Here is a 17,753-nt window from a genome sequence, read left to right on the forward strand (position 1 = left end):
ATGGTGTGTGCAAGGCTAATTTCGTTCTAGCACAAAAGGAGACAAAGAATGTGTCTCATATGTCTCCAAAATGTGGCCAAAGTGTGCTAAAAACAAAGGAAACAAAAGGTACATAGGTACACTTGTTTTATGTCTTTTACTTTATGCTTTATGCCTTTGCTTTACTCTCTCCTCCACATCATTTATGCTCCCCAATCACCATGCGCCACCTAGCATTGCTTTCTTACTCCTAATTAATCTACAAAGCAAATAAACATAGATTAGCATGTTGGCTTAAGTCAAGTCAACTATAGTCAACAAGTCAAACCTAGTCAAAGGTCAACAAGTCAACTAAAGTTGATTCAACTAAGTCAACTTAGGGAATCAAAAATAACAAACACAAATGAAAGGCATGAAGGATTAGTGAACTTCCTTTCTAAACATGCTTAGTCTTCTTAAGCATGTGCCTCCATCCTTGGTTGGGGTCAATCCTTCATTAGTCTCTCCTTCTACGGATGTTCATCATGAAGTGTTTCTCACTCATAAAACTCTTTTACAAACTCTTCATGTTGAACACCCTTCCTACCTTTTGTTATGTCATGCTGTCTTTACATGTCTCCAACATCCTTCACTTAAGGATCTACCTCCTTCTGTCCGTGCTCTTCTCCATGAATTTGCGGATCTTTTCCCTAAGGATGGCCCCCAAGACCTCCCACCTTTTAGAGGAATAGAGCACAAAATTGATTTTATCCCAAGGGCCAGTCTACCTAATAGACCAACCTATAGGACAAATCCAATTGAGACTAAAGAGATAGAGACTCAAGTGATCAAGTTGTTAGACAAAGGATGGGTCCAAAAGAGTCTTAGTCCTTGTGTTGTTCCCGTGTTGTTGGTGCCCAAAAAGGATGGCAAATGGCGCATGTGTTGTGATTGTAGGGCCACCAACAACATTACCACAAAGTATAGGTACCCCATCCCTAGACTAGATTATATGTTGGATGAATTGCATGGGGCCAAAATGTTTTCAAAAATAGACCTCAAAAGTGGTGATCACCAAATTCGAATTGCCAAAGGTGATGAGTGGAAAACCGCTTTCAAAACTAAATTTGGTCTATATGAATGGTTAGTCATGCCTTTTGGCCTAACCAATGCTCCTAGCACATTCGTGTGACTAATGAATCATGTCCTATGGGATTGTTTGGGGAAGTTTGTGGTTGTTTATTTTGATGACATTTTAATTTATAGCCATAACTTCAAAGTTCATCTAGGACACCTTAGGGTAGTCCTGTCTCTCCTTTGAGACCATCAACTCTATGCAAACATAGACAAGTGCATTTTCTGTGTAGAGAGTGTCATCTTTCTTGGGTTTGTGGTTAATAAAAGTAGGGTACATGTTGACCCCGACAAAATCAAAGCCATCCAAGAATGGCCTGTGCCAAAGAATGTTGGGGACATCCATAGCTTTCATGGACTAGCTAGCTTCTATAGATGATTTGTACCCCACTTCTCCACAATGAACTTGTCAAGAAAGACACACCTTTTGTATGGGATGATAAGCAACAACAAGCCTTTGAGGAGATCAAGGCTAAACTCATCCAAGCACCAGTTCTAGCTCTTCCAAAATTTGAGAAAACTTTTGAGCTAGAATGTGATGCTTCTGGGGTTGGAGTAGGTGTGGTTTTATTACAAGAAGGCCATCCAATTGCTTATTTCAGTGAAAAACTCAATGGCCTTTCTGATAATTACCCCACCTACGACAAAAAGTTATATGCCCTTGTGCGAGCTCTTCATACTTGGGAACACTATCTTGTGTCTAAAGAGTTTATAATTCACATTGATCATGAAACTCTCAAGTATTTGAAAAGCCAGCACAAGCTTAACAAGAGGCATGCAAAGTGGGTTGAATTTTTAGAACAATTCCCTTATATCATCAAATACAAGAAAGGGAAATCCAATGTTGTGGCTGATGCATTTTCTAGAAGATATACCTTTTTAGCCAAACTTGGATCTTAAATTCTTGGGTTTGACAATATATGTGAATTGTATAGTCAAGATCCCTTCTTTGCCCCTATTTATTCTAATTGTTTAAATAAGTCCCAAGGCGGCTTCTATGTCTCAAATGGATATCTTTTCAAAGAAGCCCGCCTATGCGTTCCATGTGGTTCTCATCGTAAACTTTTAATCATTGAGATACATGAGGGAGGACTTATGGGACATTTTGGGGTCGCCAAAACGTTGGCAATGCTTAAGGAGAAATTCTTTTGGCCCCATATGAAACGTGATATTCAAAAACATTGCGCTAGTTGTTTGACTTGTTTGCATACTAAGTCTAGCACAATGCTTGTTGGGATGTATACTCCTTTGCCTGTGGCTTCCACTCCTTGGGATGATATTAGCATGGACTTTGTCCTAGGGCTTCCAAGGACTTCTAGGGGTGTTGATTCGATTTTTGTGGTTGTGGACCGTTTTTCAAAAATGGCACATTTTATTCCATGCCACAAAGTCGATGATGCAAGCCACATTGCAAAGTTGTTCTTTAGAGAAGTGGTTCGTCTTCATGGCTTACCCAAGACAATTGTGTTTGATAGGGATACTAAGTTCCTTAGCCACTTTTGGAGGACCTTGTGGTCTAGGCTTGGAACTAAACTTTCTTTTTCTACTTCCTGTCACCCTCAAACTGATGGGCAAACAGAGGTAGTCAAAAGATCCCTCTCCACATTGCTTAGGGTTGTGCTTAAGGGGAACCATAAATCTTGGGATGAGTATCTTCCCTACATTGAGTTTGCCTACAATAGAGTGGTCCATAGCACCACCAAACTCTCACTTTTTGAGGTTATTTATGGCTTTAACCCTCTCACTCCTCTAGACTTGCTACCTCTTTCATTTTTTTACTTTGTTCATAAAGAAGGGGTTTCTAAGTCTCAATTTATCAAAGACTTTCACGAGAAGGTTAAAAGTAATATTCAAGCTCAAATGGAAAAGATTGCCAACTCTAAAAACAAGGGTAAGAGAGTTCGGTCATTCAATGAGGGTGACTTAGTTTAGCTTCATCTAAGCAAGGAAAGATTTCCTCAATTACGAAAATCTAAACTTAGTCTCCGTTGTGATGGTCCATTCCAAATCATAAAGAAGATCAACAATAATGCTTATCAATTAGATCTTCCAGCTGAATATGGTGTGCATCCTACTTTTAATATCACTGACTTAGTTCCTTTTACAGGTACTATAACTGATGAGGATGACAACCAAGATTTGAGGGCAAATCCTCTTCAAGGGGGAGGGGATGATGTGACCCCACCAAGCCCAATTGCACCTTCAAGCCCAAGCCCAAGCCCATTAAAAGGCCCAATTACAAGATCAATGATGAAGAAGATTCAAAAGGGCCTCCCATTAGATGATCACAAATTCAATGGGCTTCTTACATTCTTTACATGGACCAAAGAGATCACAAAGACTTGAAGGAGTGCATGTAAATCTAGTAGTATAGATTTAAATTTGGCCATTTTTGGGCTTTGCTTTCCAATAATACATAAGACATGAAAGAAACATAAGATGGGGCTCAAATTGGACTCGACCCATTTCTCTTCATACATGGCCGAGAATAGCAAGGCAATGAGGCTCCTTTTGCTTCATGGTTTGACTAAGGTTGGTCATCACATCTAAAGGCTAAGAATCCTTCTTGTTCTTCAAGCCAAGATCCAAGGGGCATGACCTCGCCTCCTTCTCTAAGCTTGATTTAAGGGCTAAGATCAAGACCCACTCCATCCAATGGCTCTCCGTTCTCATGTGTAAATGACTTCATATAGAAGCCAAAATTTCACTCATTTGTAGACACTCTTGAAATTTTATGCAATAGATGCTACTTGAGTTGAAAGCACTCCTCCCTCTATTGCCTTTGAGAGTCACCCCTTTCTAGAGGTTTCCTCTCTCTACCTCTAGCCACCTTCTTTAGGCTAGCATAGATTAGGAAATCCTATCACCTCCTTCACTTTCTATAGCTTGCAAGTGCCTTCAAAACTTGCATCCATTCCTTCATCCAACTTCCGTTGCCATGGAGTTCTTCACGCACCTTTGGAGCTCCAACACACTGTTGGGTTGACACGTGAACATTTTTTTCAAAAATTAACAAAATAAAAGAAAAACCACGAAGTGACACGGTTTGTCACCGTTCATTACCGTTAATTATTTAAAAAAAATTAGTAAAAAAGATCAAATTGAATAAAATTGACGAAAATTGGGACCTAATTAAACAAAAATAATAAAATTAGGACTAAATTGACACAACTGAACAAAAATAAGGACTAGATGTATATTTTAACCTTTAAATAATTCTCATACCATCTTAAGTAATGAACTTTAAACCCAACTCAACGATATAAAATTAGTTTCAAAGGTAAATTTACCATCAGTTACATTGAGTAAATTCATCTTATTAAAAATAGCATCTTTGTCAATGTTAAAAGTTATATTGATTGAAATTGGATAAGAAGTAAGTGTGCGAGGTTTGGCAATGATATTGGCAAAACTTGGACCCATTTATTTCTTGATATTAGACATGTGGTGGTCACCTACCTAGAAAGTAACCCTTCAAAGAGCCCCATTTGTAATGGCACTGTACACAAGTTCTTGGTCTTTTTGTGCCACTTAACCACTTGTTCGAATTCTTTCCACACTTAGATAGAGGGAATGCCTTATAATCTCCATATATATGGTGTAACTTATCTGCACTTTATGATATCCTAGTCTGATTTTTTTTTCTCATCTTATCTCCCTACATATCATATTAAAGGTCACTTTTTTGTAGACTCAGCAAGCACTATCTTAGCCCAGCCAATTACATGTATTTAATTGAGGTGAAAGTGAACGATTACGTGATACTTTATTCTCTTTCATTTATAAAATCTTAAGTGCGATGGTAAGTTTGATGATTTTTCTTGAGAAAAGCAACAACATTGTCTGGTTTACTTGTATGCAAGACCACGGGAGAGGATTCCATGGGACCATGGTGGTCACGTAGCTTGAATTATGAGGCAGAACCAAACAAACGTTCGAAACAAAGACACAAAGGACTTGTGGCAGGAGGGGGTCCGTTGCACACGTAGCTTTCTTAACAATTTCGTTGTTCTTGTGGCTTCTTAGTGCACATCTTTCGTGAAAGATAGTAGTGACGTTTAATGCTTTTGCTGGTAGGAAGAAAACGCTGATATATATTATTATTGTGGCCGGTATGAAGTTCTTTTTTCAGAATAAATTGATTTTTTTTATTTACTAAAATAGTTATTATTTGAATAAAAAATTATAATTGATTTCTAAATTGAATTTTAAATTTTTGTTATCAAGGTTTTAGCTACCAAAATTGATTACTAAACATTAGTTATTAAGATTTTGGTTACCAAAGCAATTGATTTCTAAATTAGTTTTTAATTAATTACTCATTAGAATATATATATATATATATATATATATATATATATATATATATATATATATATATATATTTATTTATTTATTTATTAAGTGGTGTGATGAGGAATTGGAAAAATATATTTTTTATGATGAATTGTTTTTGTGAGACAATCTTTTAAAATTTTCATGCATCAAATCTTTTCATTTTCTTTATAGATTTTTCTAAATAATTTCAAATTCTTTTGGGTGATTTTAGAGACTTGGTTCTAGTAAAGATTACTTGTGAGACATCAGAAAACAAAATTTACTTCGCCTTTGTTTTATATTTTTATTTTGTTTTTCTTTTTGTTTGTATTATTTATATGAGTCATGGTGAAAATTTATGACAACAACTAGTCATCTTTCTTCACGGTCTTCTATAAATCTAGTTTCTCTATATAAGTTTGCATTCTTAACACTCATAGATCATAGCTTTCATCACTAAAGAGAGAAATAATGACCTGTGAGAAATTTCCTTCCACTATAGATCCCATAAGAATAATGTATCTTGATATATCAGGAAATCCATTGTTAACAAAGAAGATGATGCTAATATAAGAAGAAATACAATGAAAAATGACAAATTAAATGAAGATGTGATTCTATGAAAAAAAGAAAAAAGAAAAATTACAAGCAAAAAATGGGAGAAAATCAAGCACAAAAAAAGAAGAAGAATTAATGAAATTTGAAGATTTGAAATTTAAATAAACAAATATTAAACAAGGAGGAATGTTGAGATCATTTACTTAATATTTTTTTTATTTAAATTACTTTTTAGAAAATATTTTCAGTTTTATCCCTTATACATCTCTTATATAAAAAATCTCTAAAAATTCTATCAATGTTTAAGTCTCACATTATAGAAAAGATAAAGTAGGGCAACATACAAAGAATAAGACCTATAGACTTATCAAGGTTTTAGGTTGGAGTAAATGCCGATCACTTATGTGTATCGAGTTCATCTCTTATTAATGTTGTGTCTCTCTTATGAACTCTCTTGAAAAACCTACAAATAGAATCAAAATATCTTGTGATGTGAACTTATGGTTAAAAATGCTTTCACTCGAAGAGATGTACCAATGCAAAGAGACTAATACCTTGAAACCTCCATCAATTTTTTTATATGAATTTCAATCTAATTATAAAAGTGAAAGAGAAACTGAAAAACTTGTAATAATAAGATATTTTATATGTTAGCTAACCATATAATAAAGTATTTCGTACTTCGTGTATTTGGTCAAATAAGAGATATAGAATGTTTATGCATCTCCTCAACTCATCTACCATCACTCAGGAGGCACACTCTTGCTCCCAAGTCGATTTTCACATTTTATTATAATTTCCATTTCATCTTCATAAATATGAAATTGAGGGAAAGATAAATGTTTAATTGAAGTGATTTTAAATTTTGAATTTTTTTTTTTTGAGAGTGCTTTGTAGGAGAAATTAGTTGGAGAGATCAATAAAAGATAGAGATGTGAGTGATAGAAATTGAACTGATCCACATAATAATATGCATATAGACAAACATAAAAATCAATGAGATATCGATGAGCTCGTGAGAAGATAGTTTAACAGTTTATAAAAATCAATCATAAAAATTAAAATAGTTTAAATTATAATATATATATCTCAAGAAAAAAATAACATTAAAGATAATATCTCGATGAAAGGAATTCATAATTAAACAAACTATAAGAAAGGTTTAATAATTACTAAAATGGATTATTTTTGCGGTACCAATGCTCCAAGAATTTTACTGTTAGATTATTTGTCATTATAAATTGAATACTTCATAAGAGTTTTCTTAACTTATTTTTGTTAAAAGAAACCATAAATAATTTATTAAATCTTAGAATCGCATGACGTTGGTTGAATCACACAGAGACGTAATAACTCGTGAAAGAGACAAACTGAGATTCGTATACTTGATGAAATATATACAAAAGGAGAAGAAGCATAAAGGAAGAACTAAATAAACTATGAAATGAAAAATGCCTATGTCCAAAGAGAAAGAGAATCACTTATAAATAGACTTCATGCAGTGCATAAACAAGCCCATGCACACGTGACTCATGAAACAGATATAATGGGGTCGAGCGGAACAATATGTCGGTTGAGTGAAGAGAGCAAAAGTCACGTATTAGTTTTCATATATTCGCATTCGTTATTTTCAAGCTTGATTATTATTATTATTTTTTGGACAGCCCTTCTCAAGTTCCTCAATCTGGGAGTGAATAATGTTGAGCAATTGCAACGTATGAAATGGAAGACCGATAAAGCCAGAGCCTTAGTAAGAATATCCGGATGTTGTTCCTTTGTGCTAATAAGTAGAAGCTTGATAATTCTTTGTCGAACCTTTTCTTTCACAACGTAACAATCAATCTGTTTTTCTCTTGTTCAAGAAACTATTGGATAATTTTTAATTTTGTTAGCTAATCTTTAATTATGTTAGATAATCTTTAGATTACGTTTTAAATTACGGAGTTGTTTTTATTTAGTAAAGTGATGAGGTATTTTATATTTGATGAATTAGATTTAAGTTACTTATTATTTTAGTCAGTTGGTGTATCTAAGATTTAGTTTGTCAACATGACATATTAGATTAGATTAGATTAGATTAAGATTTAGTTTGGTTTGTAATTGGCTATATAATAGCCCATTCTTCATCAAGGAAAAACACCACAGTGAGTTGTATTGCATATTCTTTTAGTGTGTATGAGTTTTTTCCAACAGAAACACAGGGTTCAAAGTAATTTGTGAAGCTAATTAATTGTCGCAAATAGGAGTGTTGGTTGTGTATGTTGGACATTAAGATCTTCAACCAAATAAATTTGTCATTGTAGTTCACATGTTGTTGAAACAAGAGCTCCTATGAAGAGCTCCTCGAAACTATGTTTGGTTTACGCATCAAGGCATCTACGTATCGAAGTCGCTAAAATGGTTGAGCTTGAGCTCACTATTAGCAGCAATAAAAATTTCATCTCTTGGACTTTCCTTTAGATACCTCATAACACAAAGAGTAGCTTGAGGAAACATGTTGACTCAAGTTGTGTACAACGTATGTGATGTCTGGTTGAGTATTTGTTAGGTATAGGAGTTTACTAATAAGTCTGTTGAAGGACGTGGGATCCTATAGGGGAACTCCTTGAGTTACTGCAGCATGTTTAGAGAAATTCATGGGAGTGGAAACTAGTGTTGAGGCAAGCATACCAGTCTCTTGCAGAAGATCTAAAGTGCACTTGCATTGTGAAAGGTGTATGCTTTTGTTGCTCCGAGCCATCTCCAAACCAAGGAAAAAGTCAAAACCCTAAAGTTTTAATTTTAAAAGTATTATCTAGAATCATGATGATGTTGTTAAATTCACATATACCATTTCAAGTTAATATGATATCGTCAAAATGTATTAAAAGAACTGTTATATTTGTATCAGATTGCTTTATGAAAAAAAAGTATGATCACCTTTAGCTATTTTGAAATTTTGAGCTTGTAATAAAGTTGTGAGCATTTCATACCACTAACGACTTGCTTGCCTATATAAGACCATATACATAGAGATTTATGCAATTTTCAAACATGATTAGATTTATGCAATTTGCCTAAGACCATGTAGAGATTTCCAACCATATCACAAAGGGTGTTGGCAGATTCAAAAATACAAAAATAGATTCAACAAAATACTGAATAAAACATGTTGACTTTGTTAAGTTGCAAAATTAATGCTCTATTAGGTTAACTCTTAATCCATTCGTTTTCAATCAATTAAGCGATTAAAAATAATTCAATTATATATTTAAGCATTGCATACATCAATTAATCCTACACAAAAAATAAGTAACTGGGACAATATGAATAACAATATCCACATTCATTAAGCATGAATAGAAGTCGAGTCAAACACTAAAGTACCCGCTGCATATTAAGTATACACAAATTCCAAATTAGACAGAGAGATTAAGAGATGAAAAGCAAACCAAAACAGAAATGAAAATACATCAAGTATAGCAAAGAAGAGAAGAAAATTTTGAACCAAATAAGCTGAAAACGTGAAGAACCCTGGTGGGTGGTGGATGTCGTTCCAGAACAAGAAAAAGAAGTGCAAAATAGTTAAAAATGTAAGGTGGTAGTCTAGACAATATACCCCCATAGTCACATCACTAAAGCAACTACAACCCTAATGGGCTTAAGACTAGTCCACAAAACGACAAACAAAAAAAAAACCTTAAACTAATCCAACATGGTAGTTGACGTGGAATGGTAGCCTAGTCATATGTTGACGTGGAAAAATGTGATTAACAAGGCATAAATGACATGGGACTCTCCTCTCTTTAGCTTAATGTCCAAGCCCAAAAATGCTTCAAAACAAAACCTGAAAATAATTTAATAAACAAAAATTAGACCAAGTAAATCTAAATTGATTTAAATTCAAATTATTGGTCCAATAAATGAAAAAAACACTAAAAATAGACAATTAAACACTAATCAATAATCAAGATGGGTACAAGAATGATGAGTGTTAGCACAAATATCCTGGATGATTTGGTGCTTGAAGGTTTGATGAAGGTGCATGAAGTTATTGTCTTGGAACATGTTGGAACCATGCTTAAATTAATGAAGATGAGAAGATTTGATGTTTCCCGTGTTGATCAAGCCTTGTGTGCGTGCTTTCTATCTAGATTATTCATGAAGAAAACAAGATTGGAGATTTATGTTCATGTTGTAGACCATTTCACAATGTATAGATGTATATGGTCTTAGTTGTGTCTTTTAATCTGCTGAAATGTTTTTAAACAAGTTGAATGGTGTCTTTTAATCTTTTGAATGGGTTTTTAACATATTAGAAGGTTTGTTGCAGTAGTTTTAATTGTTACATATTCAACTAGTTGATTTATTTTGGAATCGACTGATTTCACTTAAGTTAAGTGAAATCAACTGATTGATTTGATAATCAACCACAATTTGACTATAACTTTTTTTTTCTTGAAAGAGAGGTAGAACAACAATTTTTTATCGCAAAAACTATCTGGATTCAGTGGAACTCTCTCTTTCGTTGTCATTATAAGACTTGGCAAAATTAAATAAAGAGTAGATATTTAATTAATAGTTGTAGTTCAAGTGGTTGAGCATGTTAGGTGTTATTGGGTGATCTTGGGTTCAAACCTTGCGTGTGCCATTAGTATGATGTTTTAATTATTTATTTATTTTGCATGTATGCATGGCTATGTAGGGTGATCTTATAATCATATATGTGCATGAAATATCATGAAACATGTAATGACTTGTTGGTTGTGCATATGCTTGGTAATTGGATGGATGAGAGTTTGAACCTTGGTTAATGCCAAATTATTCTTATTTTTACGCTTTATTATTCTTGCTACATTGGTGAAGGTCTAGAAATCCTAGTCATCTTTTGAGAAGCTAGAAGTAAGGTTGTCAAATCAGGTTAGGCTCGACGGACCAGCCCGTTGACTTGTAAAAACAAATCGGGCTGGGATAGCAATCAGAACTCGCCAACCCACTCCAACCCAGCCCGCCAAGCCCACCAGCTCGATGGGTCAACCCGCAAGCTAAAATGGGCCAACTTGTAGCCTGTCTAAGTTTAAAAAAAATGTGCACGTGTGATAGAGGCCGTACCCCACCAAATTAAAACATATTAAATGCAGTACATGAAAGTGAACCAAGTCGTCTCCCAACGACCAATATTTTCATTCAAAGCGAATTTTCCAGATGAACACAACAATAAAACATAGGGGGGGGTTGGCAGACAGATTCGGAATGCTAATCAATAGATTAAATTAAATGCTACAGTGACTAAAATCGTATTGACATGGAAATGAGTAATTAAACACTTCAAAACTGAAATCACAAAAATCAGAACCAAGAACCCTAACCTATCAAATCTGAAAACGCAATTTAAGAGCAAAAATTGAGATTTCAAAGCTTAAATGGAATGCAAAACGGTGATATCATATATAAATGCGAAAACCCCATGAATGGGTATTGTTCCAAGTCAATAAAACCCACAAAACGAACTGTCCAAGCAAGAAAACGAATTCAAAACGTAAAACCCTCAATGGGTGCTGTCAAAGATGCATAAAAACGGTAAAAATGAGCCAAAAACATGAAAAACCGCAAGGTGGGCGTCCATGGGAGCTTGGAGAATGAAAAATGGAGGTTTTGAAGAGAGGTTGAAGATGATGGAGCGGCTGCCCTCCCTCATGCAGATCTAATTCGTGGTCATATCACCCCCTGCCACTTAGAATTACAAAACTGCCATTATGAGCCACAAAATTACAAAAATGCCACTATGGGCCTCAAATGTTGACCCATTGACTTTGCTAACGTGGAAATGACATGGAAATGATGTGGCAATGATGTGGAAAGTTTCTTCAACTAAATATTAATGTCCAAGCTCCAAAATTGCTTCACCCAAATACCTAAAAATAATTAAAAACAAAAATTAGGCCAAATAATGTGAAATTAGTACAAATTCGGAATAGTGGCCCAATAAAGCCCAACAGATGAAAAACACTCTAATGATGAACAATTAAGCACTAATCAACTGTCTAATGGGTACACAAAGGCTAGTGAAATGGAAGAAAATAATGACTCATCAAAATTGACCACACTTACCCTTTTGCACTCCTGGGCAAAATTAAAGAGTAAAGCAAAGCAAGGACATCACAAACATAACAAGAGAGACAAAAAGACACAAGACAAACAGACACATGACAAACGGACTCGACACAAACAAATGGAAACACATCTAACACAGAAGGATTCAAAGCTGCAAGGTATCCGTGAACATCATCCAAGCAGTTCAAAACATGTCAAGTACTCAGTTCAGCTTAAGGAGAGAATTGAAAGCAACATAACCTCACAAAATATGCACTGTATCACTCAAATCTCTAGGCTACTGTTTACTCTCAAAGCACCCTTGAAAAACAAACATCAAACAGACTTGGCAAGCCTCTAGAACGAACAACCAAACCAGAAACACATGCAGGTCAAGATCAGAAGGACTTTTCAAGGTTGTAATGGGGCTGAGGACAAGGTGTGGAACATATGGATAAGTAGCTAAGCAACCAAGGAAATAGAGGAGCAGTGGGGAATAAGTCTCAATCAATCATGAAAGTAATCCCAAACACCAACACTTCCAACTTCGGTTCTCACACAATGCTCAAATCCAAACTCCTTTTAATTCTTTTCTTTATTCTCTTCTCTTTTTTTTTCTTTTTCTCTTTTTTTTATATACAGAGAACATGCAGAGAAACAACAATTTTGAAATCCCACTTTGGTGTACAAATGAGCAATTCCAAGAACCAACAAGTGCGCGCACAACCACACTTGTTGTGCGCGACCACACTTAATTGAGCACCCATTTCCAAAACAATTCCAAAGCTCCAAAATTTCCTAAGGTGGGAATAATCATGGTTTTTCAGGCTAAGGGCTTGTAATGAGCTGTAAAACAATGAAAGGGTATGCAGGCTCAAAAAGGGGTATCAACGGAAACAGTTCAAGGTAGGCTCATCTGGTTGTAGGCTCACAGAACAAAATTGCCTAAATCATATCCCAACATGCATGTGAATCAGAAAGGCATTCAGAAAGAGTCAAGCCAAGGCCACTGTGCAAGCATTCAAGAGCCATATATCACACAATCAAAGAACAGAGAGTGGCTCAAATTCTTACACAGGGTAAACTAATTCCAAAACCAAGTTGACATGCAAAGACAAAGCAAGGATAACAGTTCACAGAATAACCAACAACTCATCCTCCAAAAGTGAAGTGAGTGTCCCAAACAGAAAACAAAAACATCACACTAATTAACACAAATTAACAATAATGAAACAAACAAACAGAAACAACAACAGATAGACAGACCTGGACAAGTGCAATAAAAGTAAAGAAGAAGGGGAAAGAAAACTCCCTGAATCATGGTGAAACAGCAGTGGGGTCAAGCAGGGAAGTTTCCTCCACAACAGTATCCACCAAGGTAGGATTGCTGAGGAATGGCTTAAGACGATGCCCATTCACTTTGAAGCTCTTATCTGTGGACTGGCTTTTGATTTCAACTGCACCATAAGGATAAACATTAGTGACAACAAAAGGACCAATCCACTTTGATCTCAACTTACCCCCCATGAGTCCAAGTCTGGAGTTATACAGTAAAACTTGCTGATCAACAACAAACTCCTTTCTAGCAATGGAGCTATCATGGAATCTCTTGGTCTTCTCCTTGTAGAACATAGAGTTCTGATATGCCTCCAAGCGGATCTCATCCAACTCGTTCAACTGCAGCTTCCTTTCCTCCCCAGCTTGATCAAGAGAGAAGTTGCATGACTTGACAGCCCAGTAGGCTCGATGCTCTATCTCCACTGGAAGGTGGCATGGCTTACCAAACACAACCCGATAAGGAGACATCCCTATAGGTGCCTTGTAAGCAGTCCTGTGAGCCCATAGAGCGTCCTCAAGTCTATTGCTCCAATCCTTCCTGTTGGGCTGCACAATCTTCTCCAAGATCCTCTTGATTTCTCTGTTTGAGATCTCAGCTTGCCCACTAGTTTGGGGGTGATATGGTGTAGAAAGTTTGTGCACAACCCCATACTTTTGAAGTAAAACCCCCAAGGATCTGTTGCAAAAATGGGTGCCTTGGTCACTAACAATAGCTCGAGGAACTCCAAACCTGCAAAATATGTGAGACCTAACAAAATCCACAACAACTCGAGCATCATTAGTTCTAGTGGCTTTGGTTTCCACCCATTTTGAAACATAATCAACAGCAAGCAAGATGTAAGTGAAACCAAAAGAGACAGGGAAAGGGCCCATGAAATCTATACCCCAGACGTCAAACACCTCACAAAATAGCATGGGTTGTTGAGGCATCTGTTGTCTCCAAGAAATGGCTCGTCCTGCTCGTTGGCATTCCTCACATGTGCTACAAATCCTCCACGCATCTTTAAAGATGGTGGGCCAATAAAATCCGCAATCTAGCATCTTACGAGCTGTCCTTTGTGTGCCAAGGTGACCACCAGGTGCAGATGAATGACAAAATTTGAGGACCGAGTCAATCTCATGGTCCGGAATGCATCTCTTGGTAACCTGATCACTGCACATTTTCCACAGATAGGGGTCATCCCAAATGTAATACCTAGTATCGCTCTTGAGTTTATCACATTGAGCTCTGGATGTTAGGACCTAGTATCGCTCTTGAGTTTATCACATTGAGCTCTGGATGTTAGGGGAGGAAAAAAAGAAGCAGCAAGATAATTAACAATGTTAGCAAACCAAGGTGAGGAAGAAGTAGAGAGTGTCAACAAACTTTCATCGGAAAAGTCATCCCGGATCGGTGAAGCATCATCGATAGACCTCTCAATCTTGCTTAGGTGGTCTGCAACCAGGTTTTGTGCTCCGCTCCTATCACGGATCTCCAAATCAAATTCTTGGAGCCAGAGCATCCATCTTATCAGCCGAGGTTTTGATTCTGCCTTCTTCAACAGGTACTTAAGAGCTGCATGGTCAGTAAACACAACAACAGGAGAACCAAGCAGATAAGATCGAAACTTTTCAAGTGCAAAAACTACCGCAAAGAGCTCTTTTTCTGTTGTGGTGTAATTTGATTGGGCAACATCTAATGTCTTGGAGGCGTAGTAGATTACCCTCGGCTGCTTATCAATCCTTTGAGCTAGAACAGCCCCTAATGCATAGTTGGATGCATCACACATAAGCTCAAATGGGACTGTCCAGTCGGGCGCCTGAATGATTGGAGTTGTGGTCAGGGCCTTCTTGAGGCAATCAAAAGCCTCTTTGCATCCTTCATCAAAGATGAAGTCAACATCCTTTTGCAATAGGTTGGACAGTGGGAGGGCCTTCTTACTGAAGTCTTGAATGAAGCGCCTGTAAAACCCTGCATGGCCAAGAAAAGAACGAACCTCTCGCACAGAAGAGGGGTAAGGCAATTGTGAAATAATTGAGATCTTGGCAGGGTCAACTTCAATGCCCTTTTTTGAAATTATGTGCCCCAACACTATGCCTTGTTCTACCATGAAATGACATTTCTCAAAATTGAGAACAAGGTTAGATTGGATGCACCTGTTTAAAACTCTGTCCAAACTATCCAAACATGCATCAAATGAGGACCCATATACAGTAAAGTCGTCCATAAACACCTCTATGCATTTTTCAAGAAAATCACTAAAAATGCTTAGCATGCACCGCTGGAATGTGCCAGGGGCATTGCATAGGCCAAACGGCATCCTCCTATAGGCAAAAGTGCCAAAGGGGCAGGTGAATGTGGTTTTCTCTTCGTCCTCAGGTGCAATGTGAATTTGAAAATAACCAGAATACCCATCAAGAAAGCAATAGTGGGACTTACCTGCCAAGCGCTCAAGCATCTGATCAATAAAAGGTAGGGGGAAATGGTCTTTTCTGGTTTCTTGGTTTAGCCTTCTGTAGTCAATGCGAACCCTCCAACTGTTTTGCACTCTTGTTGGAATTAGCTCCTCTTTTTCGTTCTTGACTACAGTGAGGCCAGTCTTCTTTGGAACAACATGGATAGGGCTAACCCACTGACTGTCAGAAATGGGGTAGATGATCCCAGCTTGTAGAAGCTTGGTTACCTCCTTCTTTACAACATCCGAGATGACAGGGTTGAGTCGCCTCTATGGCTGTCTCACTAGCTTTGCTCCATCTTCGAACAATATCCTATGCATGCATGTTGATGGGCTAATACCAGGGATGTCAGCCAATGTCCATCCAATTGCCTTCTTATGCTTCTTAAGAACTTGCAACAACCTCTGCTCTTGTTCAGCAGTGAGAGAGGTGGAAATGATGACAGGCAGTTTGTTCTCCTCCTCTAAGTAGACATACTTGAGGTTGTTTGGCAGTGGTTTCAACTCTAGAGTACTGGATGCTGGCTGAATATCAGGAACCAGAGGGGAGGGAGAAATGGGTTCCACAGCCTATACCTGAGCATAACAATTAGATGCATATGTACTTCCTGCAACATGGTTAGTGCAACCTGATTGTATAACATCAAAGTGAATAGGTACAACATCCAGAGAGTCAAACTCTGTACACTCAACATTATCCACATCATATTCAGCATCATCAGAATCAAAATAAGAATCAAGAACATCAATGCATGCAAATTCAGATAACTCAGACACGGATGAATGTTTTAATGTATGCAAAGAGTGGAAATCAGAAATCAATCCATCAACAGCATCATCAATAATATCCACGTGAAAAACAGAATGATCCTCAGAAGGATGTTTCATGGCATCCAGAATGTTGAATCGCACAACAATATCATCAAACTCCATGGACAAAGTACCTACATGGACATCAATTTTGGTTCGTGTAGTTTTCAAAAATGGTCTGCCTAAAATGATTGGTGCAGAACCATGTGAAAATCCCTCTTCCATGTCAAGAATGTAAAAATCAGCTGGGAAAATCAATTCACCAACACGAACCAAAACATCATCAACCAAACCTACGGGGTGGGCAACACTTCTATTTGCCAACTGAATCACCACACTCGTAGGTTGTAGGGGTCCAAGAGAAAGAGATTTAAAAATAGACAGAGGCATTACATTTATTGAAGCACCAAGATCAAGCATTGCATTTTCAAATTTATTGTTACCTATGATGCAAGGTACACAAAATGTACTTGGGTCCTTGCACTTCTCAAGAATCTGAGGAACAGATTTACCTATCAATGCTGACACGTTTCTGCCCATGCTGATCTTTTCGTTTCCCTTTAGCCTCCTCTTGTGCGTGCATAGCTCCTTCAAGAACTTTGCATATTGGGAATCTGTTTAATGGCATCAACAGAGGTATGTTCACCTCCACCTTCCTAAAAGTTTCCAAGATCTCCCTGTCAACCTCTTCCATCTTTTTGCTTGGAATGGCTCTTGGAGGGAAAGGAAGAGGTATGGAAGGTGCAGCAGTAGAGGTGGAAGGTGTAGAAGTCGCACCAGAGGAAGGACCAGCTGCATGAGCATCACGCTTTCTCTGAAGTGTGGCAAGGTCAACTTCCTTTTGAGGTGTAGGCTCGGAAGTCGGAACTTCAATGTTCTTCCCAGATCTTAAAGTAATGGCACTCACATTCCTAGGATTTTCCACCGTCTGTGATGGAAGCTTGTCAGAATTCTGAGCCTGTGCCTGGTTTAGCTGAGTGGCCATCTGCCCCATTTGATTTGTCAAACTCTGGATTGAGGCCCTAGTCTCTTGCTGAAATTGCATATTTTGAAGGGTCATCATCCTGACTAACTCCTCCAATGAAGTAGAAGAAGAAGGTGCAGGTGCTGCAGCATGAGTTGGTGTGGGTA

This window comes from Vigna unguiculata, chromosome 5 (assembly GCF_037176805.1).
Source record: "Vigna unguiculata cultivar grain cowpea cultivar isolate G323 ecotype 2 chromosome 5, ASM3717680v1, whole genome shotgun sequence".
NCBI lineage: Eukaryota > Viridiplantae > Streptophyta > Magnoliopsida > Fabales > Fabaceae > Vigna > Vigna unguiculata.